Source organism: Stegostoma tigrinum, chromosome 13, assembly GCF_030684315.1.
Source record: "Stegostoma tigrinum isolate sSteTig4 chromosome 13, sSteTig4.hap1, whole genome shotgun sequence".
NCBI lineage: Eukaryota > Metazoa > Chordata > Chondrichthyes > Orectolobiformes > Stegostomatidae > Stegostoma > Stegostoma tigrinum.
The window spans coordinates 44,212,541-44,224,962 of record NC_081366.1 but is presented as its reverse complement, the minus strand read 5'-3'; positions in this window follow the sequence as shown (position 1 = coordinate 44,224,962).

Below are 12,422 nucleotides of genomic sequence, written 5' to 3'. Positions count from 1 at the left end.
GGGTCTGACATTATGAGAACATTATAGAACAAGAATTGCAATACATACAATATCTTTATATTGTCCCATGTGCTCCATTGGAGGAGTAAAGTGAAAAACTCTTACAGTACCTGCCATCTCATGGCGACGTTAGGTACAAATACCTAGGTACAAATCTTGGATGCAGCAGGGTAATTGAAGTAGTTGCTTAATTAGAGAGTTGAAAATAAATTAAAAATAGGAAAATATTAAGAGTTAATATTAAGAATGAAAAATAATAATTAGGAATTAATGATAATGATAGGAATTGATAATATAATAATAATATGATAATTTGATAATAGGAAAATATTAAGGGGTTCTATTTTGAGGATTGTCCCCTTACGCCAGTCTCTGTCCAGGACTCACTGCCTGCACCCTGCTCCAGGGCTGCTTCTCATGTACTGCCAGAGGGCTTCCTCCCCGTGCTGCTCCGGGCTCAAAGTTCGCAGAGTTCTAGGGTTCACGGGTCATGCCTGCAGGCCCCTGAGTGCAAGGCCATCCTGCCCGTGTTGGTTCCACTGCGGGACTCAGCCCGTACTCTCTTCCGTCTGCAGTGGGACTCGGTCTGCTCGCCACAGTTCATTGCAGAACCGACCCGTGCCCAATCAGGCCTACCACAGGACTTAGCCAGCTATCCTCACAACCCTATCTCTTGGGGTGGGGGTTAATGGTGAGGGAGCATTGTGAGTGGGGACAGAAAGGGAAAACCACAAGAGGAGGGAAACAAACAGAGAGAGAAAAGGTAAAGGGACTGGCAAGTGGGTGAGCTCTGACCAGAGCGTCCAATTCTGCTGCCATCTTGCTGCACCTGTGGAAAAATACTGTAATTTACCCAGTCCACTCTGATTGTGATAGCAGCCATTTTGTTTATTTTCTGCTGTGTTGTTAAGCTTGGTACAAAATGGTAGGATTGTTACTTAGCGTCCTTGTGAGTGAGTTGTAGGCTCCCTCTTGAAGGAATGTTGATTTTCCCCTTATATCAGTGAGTGAACGCTAAGAAAGTAAGCTACAAATCATAACATGCATCTTAAATAGATGAATGTGACACATATATGTGCCCCTGTGTTCAGAGCCAACTGGTACAAGCAAACAAGTTATAAGTGTCCTTGAGCTTCCGTGTGAAGTCCTGAAGTGTGTGTGAGCTGGTCTGAATGCAGCCATGTTGACGTGGTGAAGCTGATGGTTTGGTGATGCCCACCCGTGTGGAGAAAGGACAGAAGAGGATCGCATGCGTGACGCATGCAGGGAAGTGGTCATGTTGCAGGTTTAGTGAAACAAGCAGCGAGCTGTTACCATCAGATAACTGCTCTGAATTTCACTTCAGGAAATGGCACCCTCTTCTTTCTTGGATAAGAGGGGCAGAATTGGAAACTGCATAAAAATGAGGCAAGGTTAGTTCATAATGAAATGGAAATGAAATATAAAAAGGTGAGAACTGCAGACTAACAAAATTTAGAACACACTGTTAACAGCCAAGGGGGAGCCTGAAGTATTTTCTCCAACATTGAGAATATGAGTTTTCCATTTTTCTTGAATGTTTCCAAATACCTCAACAGTGCAAATACCAATTATTGGAGTGGAAAATTCTGCCCATTCTTTTAGTAGGCTTATGATCATTATTCCCATAAAATAATTTAGATGCCCAGGATGAACTATTATTGCAACATTTAAGCGTAAAGGATTCAATGAATGAAATATCTGAGCTATTGTACACAATAATTTGGACAGTGGCTTATTGAATCATCATTTGCTCTTTTCTGTGGATGGATACATTTCAGCGTACAAAGTAGAAGGACGTCTGCATCTGCTCGGTATCCAGTTTTGCACACAGCTTATGCTTGTGTGCTAATCTGTGAGTACGCAATCTGGATGTTGTTAAAGTCTTCTGTTGGTATCGCAATGCCAACACATTCTTTGACATTCATGATGATCAATGTCTATTCAATGTTGTATCTTTGTGAACTCGTTATCCTCATCACCTGATCGTGACACTTGACTGCACATTTCATTAGAACTTGTCTTGATCCTGTTTGTTATGCTCTCTTAGTTGTTCAGAATGCTACATCTATATGGCTTTTGGGTGTGGTATCTCAGGAACCAGTTGTTTTCTGCATTGGCATTTCCAATATACCCTGATACAACATGTCTTGCATACACCATTAAAAGCTGGGTAATTTCTGGGTGCATGCCTGAGACATTACTATATATGTTAATTATTATGCTTTTTTTATATTTCTTATCATCCAAAGCTGACTGCATTACAGAAAGCCTGTAAAGTATAGTTCAAGATACATCCACTTAGGTAAGTGCAAACTATAGCAAAACATTAGCCAGTGGAAACTGAGGTGGAAAGAAATAGCTGTGGATTTTTTGTTGGATTTGAGCAGAGACACCAGTGACTAAAGTAATGCTGTGCTCCCAAGATTAGATACCGTTGGTATCCTTCAGAATTGTAGCATGGATCAGATCACCTGATCTTCTTTGAGGTAGTAGGAAGTATATCCCTCAGACAGATGCTGAAGAGGATTGGAATTAGGTCAAAGACCTAGGAAGTCCATTATTGAATTGTCTGTGGAGCTTATATGGTTTGCAAGTGAAACCCTTTATTTTCAACTGCTAAGTTTTGATAGATGACAACCAACATTGAGGTGCTGCACTTTGGGAGGTCAAATGTTAAGGAAAAATATGCAGATAATAGCAGAACCCGGAGCAGCACTGATGTACACAGGGCTCTTGGGATTGAGGAATAGGTCCCTGAAAGTGGCTATGTCAGTAGATGGGGTTGTAAAGAAGCCATACGGGAGAGTACAGGGAAGTGGTGTTGAAATGCCCATCAGCCATGATTTAAATGGCGGAGTGGACTTATGGGCTGAATGGCCTTACTTCCACTCCTATGTCTTATGGTCTTATGGTCTTATGGAATGCTTGCCTTTATTGGTAGGGGAATTGAATATAAGAGTCAGGATTTCATTTTGCAGATTTATAAGGCTTTGGTCAGGACATAATGCATTCAATTCTGGTCACCACATTACAGGAAGGTTGTGGAGGTTTTGGAGAGGGTGCAGAAGAGGTCTGTCAGGATGCTGCCTTTATTAGAGGGCATGAGCTCTCAGGAGAGGCTAGAAAAACTCAGGAAGGCAGAGGCTGAGGGAATACTTGAGATGCATAGAAGCAGTGGTTAGTTAGTATACTTTTTTTTCCCCAGAGTTGAAATGTCTAATATAAGGGGACATGCATTTAAGGTGAGAGGGGCAAAGTGCAAAGGAAAAATGAGGGGCCCTTTCTTTGTACTGTGGTAGGAGTCCAGAAGGTGCAGCCAGGAGTGGTGGTGGAGGCAGATGTGATAGGGGCATTTAAGATGCTCTTAGATAAGCACATGGATATGCAAAGAATGGGGGGATGTGGACCAAGGACAGGGAGAAAGCATTAGTTTAATTTGGTGTCATGTTTGGCACAACATCGTAGGCCAAAGGACTAGTTCCTGTGCTGTACAGTTCTATGTTCTATGTTCTAACCATTGTAGCTGCCACTGAAATATTCGTGATAATGGGAACTGCAGATGCTGGAGAATCCAAGATAATAAAATGTGAGGCTGGATGAACACAGCAGGCCCAGCAGCATCTCAGGAGCACAAAAGTTGATGTTTCAGGCCTAGACCCTTCATCAGAGAGGAGGATGGGGTGAGGGTTCTGGAATAAATAGGGAGAGAGGGGGAGGTGGACCGAAGATGGAGAGAAAAGAAGATAGGTGGAGAGGAGAGTATAGGTGGGGAGGTAGGGAGGGGATAGGTCAGTCCAGGGAAGACGGACAGGTCAAGGAGGTGGGATGAGGTTAGTAGGTAGGAGATGGAGGTGCGGCTTGGGGTGGGAGGAAGGGATGGGTGAGAGGAAGACCAGGTTAGGGAGGCAGAGACAGGTTGGACTGGTTTTGGGATGCAGTGGGTGGGGGGGAAGAGCTGGGCTGGTTGTGTGGTGCAGTGGGGGGAGGGGACGAACTAGGCTGGTTTAGGGATGCAGTAGGGGAAAGGGGAGATTTTGAAGCAGGTGAAGTCCACATTGATACCATTGGGCTGCAGGGTTCCCAAGTGGAATATGAGTTGCTGTTCCTGCAACCTTTGGGTGGCATCATTGTGGCACTGCAGGAGGCCCATGATGGACATGTCATCTAAAGAATGGGAGGGGGAGTGGAAATGGTTTGCGACTGGCAGGTGCAGTTGTTTATTGCGAACTGAGCAGAGGTGTTCTGCAAAGCGGTCCCCAAGCCTCCGCCTGGTTTCCCCAATGTAGAGGAAGCCACACCGGGTACAGTGGATGCAATATACCACATTGGCAGATGTGCAGGTGAACCTCTGCTTAATGTGGAAAGCCATCTTGGGGCCTGGGATAGGGGTGAGGGAGGAGGTGTGGGGGCAAGTGTAGCATTTCCTGCGGTTGCAGGGGAAGGTGCTGGGTGTGGTGGGGTTGGAGGGCATTGTGGAGCGAACAAGGGAGTCACGGAGAGTGTGGTCTCTCCGGAAAGCAGACAGGGGTGGGGATGGAAAAATGTCTTGGGTGGTTCTGTTTGCTTTCAACAGAAGACCATGTCACCAAGTATTAAATGCTGATGAAAGTTCAATAAGTGTACTACCCACTTTGAGCATGCATTGGTACCTTTTCTCAAAGTGTGCGCTTGGTGTGAAAGCTTGATCAACACAGCATTTGCCTCGTCTGAAACTGACTTGCTTCTTTGACTATACCAATGGAAAGAGCTTACCCATGAGTAAATGCTCAAACAATTTGTAACAGGTTTATTTGCATTGATACAGATTAATAACTACTTAGATTAGCAGCAGAATTTCAAGTCTTGAGATGGTGATAACTTAAATTCCATTCTAATATGATGGAAACAACATCAGTTTCATGAATACTAGCAAAACAAAAAGCAAAACTTAAAAGTAGTTGTCAAGTTTTTCAACTTGTGTGTGTGAAATTGACCGCCACTACAGGTTCCTGAATTGCCTGGGCCTACCAGACATTCCAAGAGCTCAACGGCAACATCTAAGTCTGCAGATGGTGGAGGAGTTCCTCAGATTCAAATTGTCAGAAAACATTTGGTATGTATGGAAACCTCATGGAATGTATTTTTTGGCTGCATCTTTCATAGTCTGGTTGAATTAACTGTTGCATCAAGGGTCAGGATTAGATTCTGATATGAATCCATCACAGTTAATTTTGTGCCAGTTAGGCTGCGGTTTGGACTTAATTTGAATATTCTAATTTAATATGAATAAAGGCTGGTCAATGTTAGTTGAGTGGGAAGTGAGGAAGGATCATCAGGAGTGTGGAAGAGGGCACCGATCAGAATGTGATCTGTACTCCATCTTCACAAGTGTGCCCTATCTAGATGTTACAATATCATGTTGGAGATAGAATTGATCAGCCCCCAGATCATTAATTGTTCTCCTACTTTGTTTTTTGAATCATACTCCCATGACATGTAATTGCTGTTGAAGTTGTCAGAATGGATCTCAGGAGCATTGGTAATAGGTTATCCTGAAAGGGGCTGTTTAACACAGTAAGTGATTTCTATACTCTAGTGATTGTTGCGCCCCCAGTTTTCATGGTGGCCTCGCTGACTCTATTAATTCCCATAGGAGAGAGAGGTCTGTGTGATTCTGTCATTAGTAGGCTGCAATACCTTGCATTGTGCACTGCTGTAGTTAACTTTGAGTGAAAAATGCAGAGCTTGGAGAAATTAGATTTATCATCATCGTGTGTTTTCTGAAGAACAAGGTCAATGCCATTTTCTTTGGCTCTTCTTTATATGTATTCACCCTTTGCTCATGACATGGCCTCCACATTTAATTGGTAACTGCAAAGAACTTTGTCTGCACTGTGAATCAAGTAATAGTTGAACTGCACATACTGATGTGATGATACACTCTTATATGAGTCTACCTATATAATACTGCCTGACTTAATCCTACCTTAGCCTTCATCATTTCCAGAATCTGTGACTCTAATGATCTCCTGGTTGACGTTCCATTTTTCTGTAAAGTATATCTTATTTAAAAGTATATCTTATTTAAATCTCTGAAGTTGGCTTCTGATTGCACTGTTAGTTCCATCTTTACCAAACTATGTTGGATCCTACCTCTCTGCAATGAAAATTTTGGTCTGTTTATTGTGATCAGTTCCCTGCACTACCTTGTCCCTCTGACTTTGCAATCTCCTCTAATCTTAAAATCTTTTTCTGAACCCACTGCTCTTCTAACACTGCCACTCGTCCATACTCACTATTCTTAACATACCACAAGCGAATATGTCTACAGCTGCTGGAACCCTATTCATGAAATTTGTCTCCTTAAATCTATTTGCAACTGCACCTCTCTATGCCTTCAATGTTCTCCCTAAAATTCACATATTTGACCATAAATGTAGTTATTCCTCCCAGCCTTTAGTCCATTTACTACTTTCTACTGATAAATACCATGTGTCAGCTTTCAATATTGAAGTTAATATTTAATAGAATTAACATTGTGATAGTACTAGTAGGACCAATGGAAAGTAACTGACTGTTGGATATGGTACGCTCTGCTAGAGAGAAAGGAGGAACTGCAGCAAAAGACAAGAAAGATCAAACATGAATACACAAAACTGGAGAGTTTTGTGACATTTCTCTGGAACAAGCAGGTAAGGTAAGGCAGACTAGCTTTTGGAGACATTCTGAAGAGGAGGAGTATTAGGACTAAATGAATCAGTCATGGAACAAAGGGTTTTATGTTTGGGGCTCAGAGCTAGAGAAAGTCATAGGAGTCAGAGAGTCATATAGTGTGGACACAGACCCTTCGGTCCAACTTGTCCGTGCCAATCAAGTTTCCTAAACTAAATTAGTCTCACTTGCCTGTACTTGGCCCATATCATAGAATTTTTACAGTGTGGAAGCAGACCCATCAAATCCACACTGACCCTCTGAAGAACATCCTACTCCAACACAATTTCTTACCCTGTTTCCATAACCCTGCAATTCCAATGGTTAATCCACCTAATGTACACATCCCGGACATTATGGGTAATTTTTAGCATGGTCAATTCACTTTACCTGCAAATATTTGGTCTGTGGGAGGAAGCCAGAACATCCAAAAAAAACCCATGCAGACACAAAGAAAGTGCAAGCTTGACATGGATAGTCAAGGCTGAAATCAAACACAGATCCTATGTGTTGCAAGGCAGCCAGTACTAATCTCTGAGCCAGTGTACCACCCTGCACCTTCTGATGTCTTTCTAAACTTTTTCTATTCAGGTACATGCCTAAATATCTTTTAAGTATTGTAACTGTGTCTGCACCTAACACTTCCTCTGGCAGTTAATTTCACAAATGAACTCCGTGTGAAAATGTTGCCCTGCAGGTCCCTTTTAAACCTTCCTCCTTTCACCTTAAAATTATGCCCTCTCGTCTCTAACTGCGCGATTCTTGAGAAAAGCCTTTGCTGTTCAACTTCCCTATGCCACACATGATTTTATAAAGCTCTGCAAGGTCAACTCTCAACCTCCTACACTCCGGTGACTAAAGTTCCAGCTTATGCAGCCTCTCCTTATATCTCAGGCCCTCCAATCCCAGTAACATTCTTGTAAATCTTTTCTGTACCCCCTCCAATTCAGTAATATGCTTCCTGTAGGAGGGCGACCAGAACTGTACACAGTACTCCAAAAGTGACCTCACCAACATCCTGCACAACAGTAGCGTTATGTCCCAACACCTAAACTCAACAGTCTGAGCAATGAAGGCAAGGATTCCAAACTTCCTTTTTACCACTTTCTCTCTCTCTCTGTGGTGTAACTTTCAATGAACCATATACCTGACCCTGTGGGTCTCTCTGTCTCACAACACTCCCCACGATCCGACCATTCAGTTTGTCAGACCTACCCTTGTTCATCTTACCAAATGCAACATCTCACATTTATCTAAATTAAACTCTTTCTGCCATACCTTAGCCCATTGATTCAATTGATCAAGATCCCCTTGTAACTTTGATATCTTTGCTCACTGTCTACTATAGCACCAACGTTGGCCTGCACTTTTGTTTTATGTTCTCAAATACCTGTACAGTGTCTTCAGCCCATCATGGGCCAGAGACATGTTTGTGTTGCTATAGCAACCATACAGTTAATGCACAATTCACTCAATTTTTCCTCTCTTTGGCATTAACAGATTAAATTTTCAATCTAATGCAGCATTAAACTGCAAAATGTGTATTTTACTCACAATCGTTGCCATTATGCTATGTCCGCTGGTTCCCATAGAAATAATCAGTTTGGATTCAACGTACCAAATGCAGCTCTACTCATCATTTGTGGATTAAAAAAACTCATTGTTATCCAGCACATGACTGCAGTGTAGCAATAAAATATTGGACTCCAGGTATGCATTCTCTTTACATTTAGTTCCTATTTCTTTATAAATAATATTCTTGCTTTGTCTACCTTTTTTCCATTAGGAAGTGTTTGAATTATGAAATCCTTGGGATAAGATTGCAAATGATCTTATTTTTTTTTTCCAGTTTGAACACCTGTCCAGTGTGGCAAATGCCACTTGCTGTTCAGGGCTAACTTCATCCAATACAGTTAATGCACTTTTTCCTGGTGGAATTGGGTTAAAAGTTCTGAGTCAGTGCTTGCTACATTTTTTTCACAAATTCCTGGCCAGAGTACAGCTGCTTGAGGTACTAACAGTCAGTGAAGTCTCGGGAGTTACTGCTTGGCCTGTAGGCCTTGCTGAGTAGAGATGATCCTGTGTAGAAAAGATGCTCTCTGCGAAGCATGACTAAGGCAATTCAAGCTCACCTTTCCAAGTTCTCGTTCTCCTCTTCTCTTTTCCAAAGAGTTAGACAATTCCCATCGGGAAATCCACAAATCCAGTGCACGTAATATTGAACATAAATACTGATACAAGCAACAGAAATGGTCTTAGGGGTTCCCTCCAGAGGCTCTTATTTTAAAAAAGATCATGTGATGTGGGTGTCACTCCAGCATTTGTTGCCGATCCCTAGCTGCCTTTTAACTGAATGACCTACATGGCTATTTCAGGGGGAGTTAAGATTCAACCTACTACTTCAAATGTAATGGTTGTCATTATTTGAGGCAGAGGTTGGGTCAATGAGCTGTGACATTGAAAGAGACAAGTATTTTGCCAGAACAATTCAGATGTAGATTATTTGCAGCAGATTTAAGACTTTAACCTCCAACTGAAAATTTCCCATGTGATGTATTCCATGAGAAAAGGTTACATTCTCAGTGTTACTCACCTGCCCTGATATGAAAATGTGAATTACCGGTAATAGTCAACAAATCTGGCAGAAAGAAAAATAAAATCTGAAAGACCCTGAATTAGCATAAGGTGGAGTTATGCCAGCCACCAAGAAAGAGGTTATGCACAGAAAACTCTGTGTTTATGGACTACGCAGATATCAAGTGAATAGAAAGCTTGCTTGTTAATGAATTTCACTGGTTATTCACAGGGTCCCTTCTGGCCACATGGACACAAATCAATGATAGCCTTTATCTAGGGAAATGCAGCAACAGCAGCAAAACCCACTTCCCTCCGTCCCTGCAAGGTTGTGTTATTCCTCAACTGCCTTACAGCTCTGGAAAACAGGACATCTCTGGCCTCTAGGATATGATGCTGTATAACTGATTGCAAAATGCCATGTCCCACAACTGATTCTTGGAAGGAGCTACGACTAAAGACGGCCAAGGCCACACTCATTTTGATGGCTCTGATGGTGGAGTAGGGTGATCAGTTCTACAAGATACAAGATATTCAATGATGAGGGCATAGATGTCAATGATTGTCTGGCAGTAAGGGTGCATTTTTCATGACATTTTTCATGACATTTTCCAAGATATTCCCAAGTTTCTCCACTTTTGGCCGCAAATGCTCTTTAGAGGCAGGACATCTCTTGCCTTCCTGTATGTTGTCCATTGCCGTGTCCCCTGGTGCCATAAGTTTGTCCTTCCTGCAAATTCTTTCCATCACCTCTGGGCCTAAGGTATGATAGTCATATCCCTAATACTAATTGTAGCCTCCCTTTTAGAAAAGTGGTTGTCCTATTGTGCTTGATAACTTCTGCCACCATGACACCAGGAACTATAACCTTGCTCAATACCTTAGCACCGAGTGTCCACTCTCCTGCTCACTGTACATGTCAAGGACATCTACCGATCAAGTTTTAAGTCCTGTTTTGCCTTACTCACCCACTCATAAGGTAAATGAAAGTCCCTGAGTCAGCCATGATGGGCTCCTCTGCCCTTCATCTCTTTTAAAAACGATAGCTTCTAAAACCCATGCAGCTCCTCAATATTATACTCTTTCCCCTTCTAACAAACTCTTATTTAGGTCAACAAGCTTATTTGGTCTCAATGGAGAGGAGATGGTATTTATTTTTCATACCACCCCAAGTCCTGCACTGCCACACACTTTCAGTCCGGATGCCTTTAGGGGACCTTGAAAAATTCAGCCGATGTTTGATATCTTGAAACATTAACCTTACTTCTCTCTCTGGAGATCTGCTGGATAGTTTTAGATTTTGTTTTAAACTATTTGTGCCATTGACGGGTCATTTAGAAGGGAGGGGTAACGTGAATGAAAATGCTTGTGGTAACACAGATGAAATGGTGTGGATGGAGATGCTTTGTGCTAGCTAGGTTTATATATTATTGTTGCCAGTATTTTAGTGTTCAGTGTGTAATTATCCCAGTTCTTCTTTTTCTCAAAATGGGGAAAAAATTTCAACCTTTTTTGAACAGAAGTTTCACATTACTTTCTTTTCCAAGAAATAAAACTTGTAGCCGACTCAACTGAAAATATACTTGGTAATTGGCTGCCAGCACTCATCCTCTGCAGATTGTCCTCCCTGTCCCTCGAAACACTCCTTTCAATCTCAGCCATGGTTCAAGGCAGCCAATCATGGTATCTCATAGGATCATTGAGCCACACAAACAAATGAAGCCAATAGACGAATGCTCCGTGACGCCTTTGGTTCTGGATAGTGTGCACTGCAATGAGATTACATACCAATTCAAATGAGATCCACACTCTACAAATGTTTCACGAGCTAGCAGAGTAAGAGATGAGAATGATTCACTTCATCTCCAATAAAACAGTCATGTGCTTACTTTTAAGGCAGCCCATAATCTTTAGCTATTTTGTAGTAAGTGAAAATGTCACAGCATTTATCTGTACTTATTGGATTACATTGGTTCTGCACACACAAAATTGATCATCCCATCTAACCTTTTTCAACAGCTTTTGATAGAGTCATTTGAATAGGGTGAAAGAAGGCAGTAGAAAAATGTTAACAGATGCCAATGTTTGACAAGTCATTTCTGCTTTTGTGATACTTCCCATTTGTTTAAATCTAAAAATGAAAAATTCACAACAGATTATTTGCATGACAAGCTGTTTAAAAGCTTGAGATCTTCAGTAGTTCTGACAAGTAGGACATTATATTTTTAAACAGTCTGATGTGAGGAGATTATTTCTATCTGTTAATGTAATTATGCTGTCTGGTACGCATGAGAAGCCGGTAGGTCTTGAGGAAAAACAAAATATTTTGAAGTGCAGTAATGAATATCAATACTGCAGATAAGTTATGCAGGTCTATTAACAATAGTACAACCAACTGTTAGACTGTTATAAACACTTACTCTTGCTTGCTTGCTTAGAAGTATCACCCATAGTCTTTAATCAATAATAGTTGCAAATCAACACAAATCAATTTGCAGTTACAATAAAATTAAATTTTACTGTTAATGTTTTAATTAAAACTGTTAGACTTCTAAGTACTATTGCAGTTTTTAGGTAAATTTTAGGAAATGATTTGACAATTATATATTTTCATAATATTAGAGCTTCAGCAAGTTGGAAGAGTTGCTGTACTCAATTTCATGCTTTATGTATTCCAGCTATTAGTTTCAGTTCATAACTCCACATCACTCATTGCTAATGTATTTCACTGTTACTTTGGGGTAACTTGTACTATTTATAATATGTTACCTCTATGTACTGTGACTGTACTAGATCAAGTGGTTAGCTCCACAAACTGCTTGTAAAACATTGTTCTGAACTTTTACAAATGTTGGAATGTTGTAAATAGGTTAAAGTGTAATGCAAACTTTCATCTTAATTTGAATTAGCAATAAAAATGCAATGTTTTGACTGGCTGCTGTGCCAATAATTACTATAATGCAATGCAGTATTTTTTTAAAATTATGATTGTGATGTTTCAAATGCAGATAAAACTTGTGATCTAAAGCGAAACATATTGTAACTGAGAACATTTTCAATTAACATCAGACACATTAAGAAATGGTTGATGAAGAGATATTAGTGCTGATATCTTCCAATTATCCCAGGAACAAATA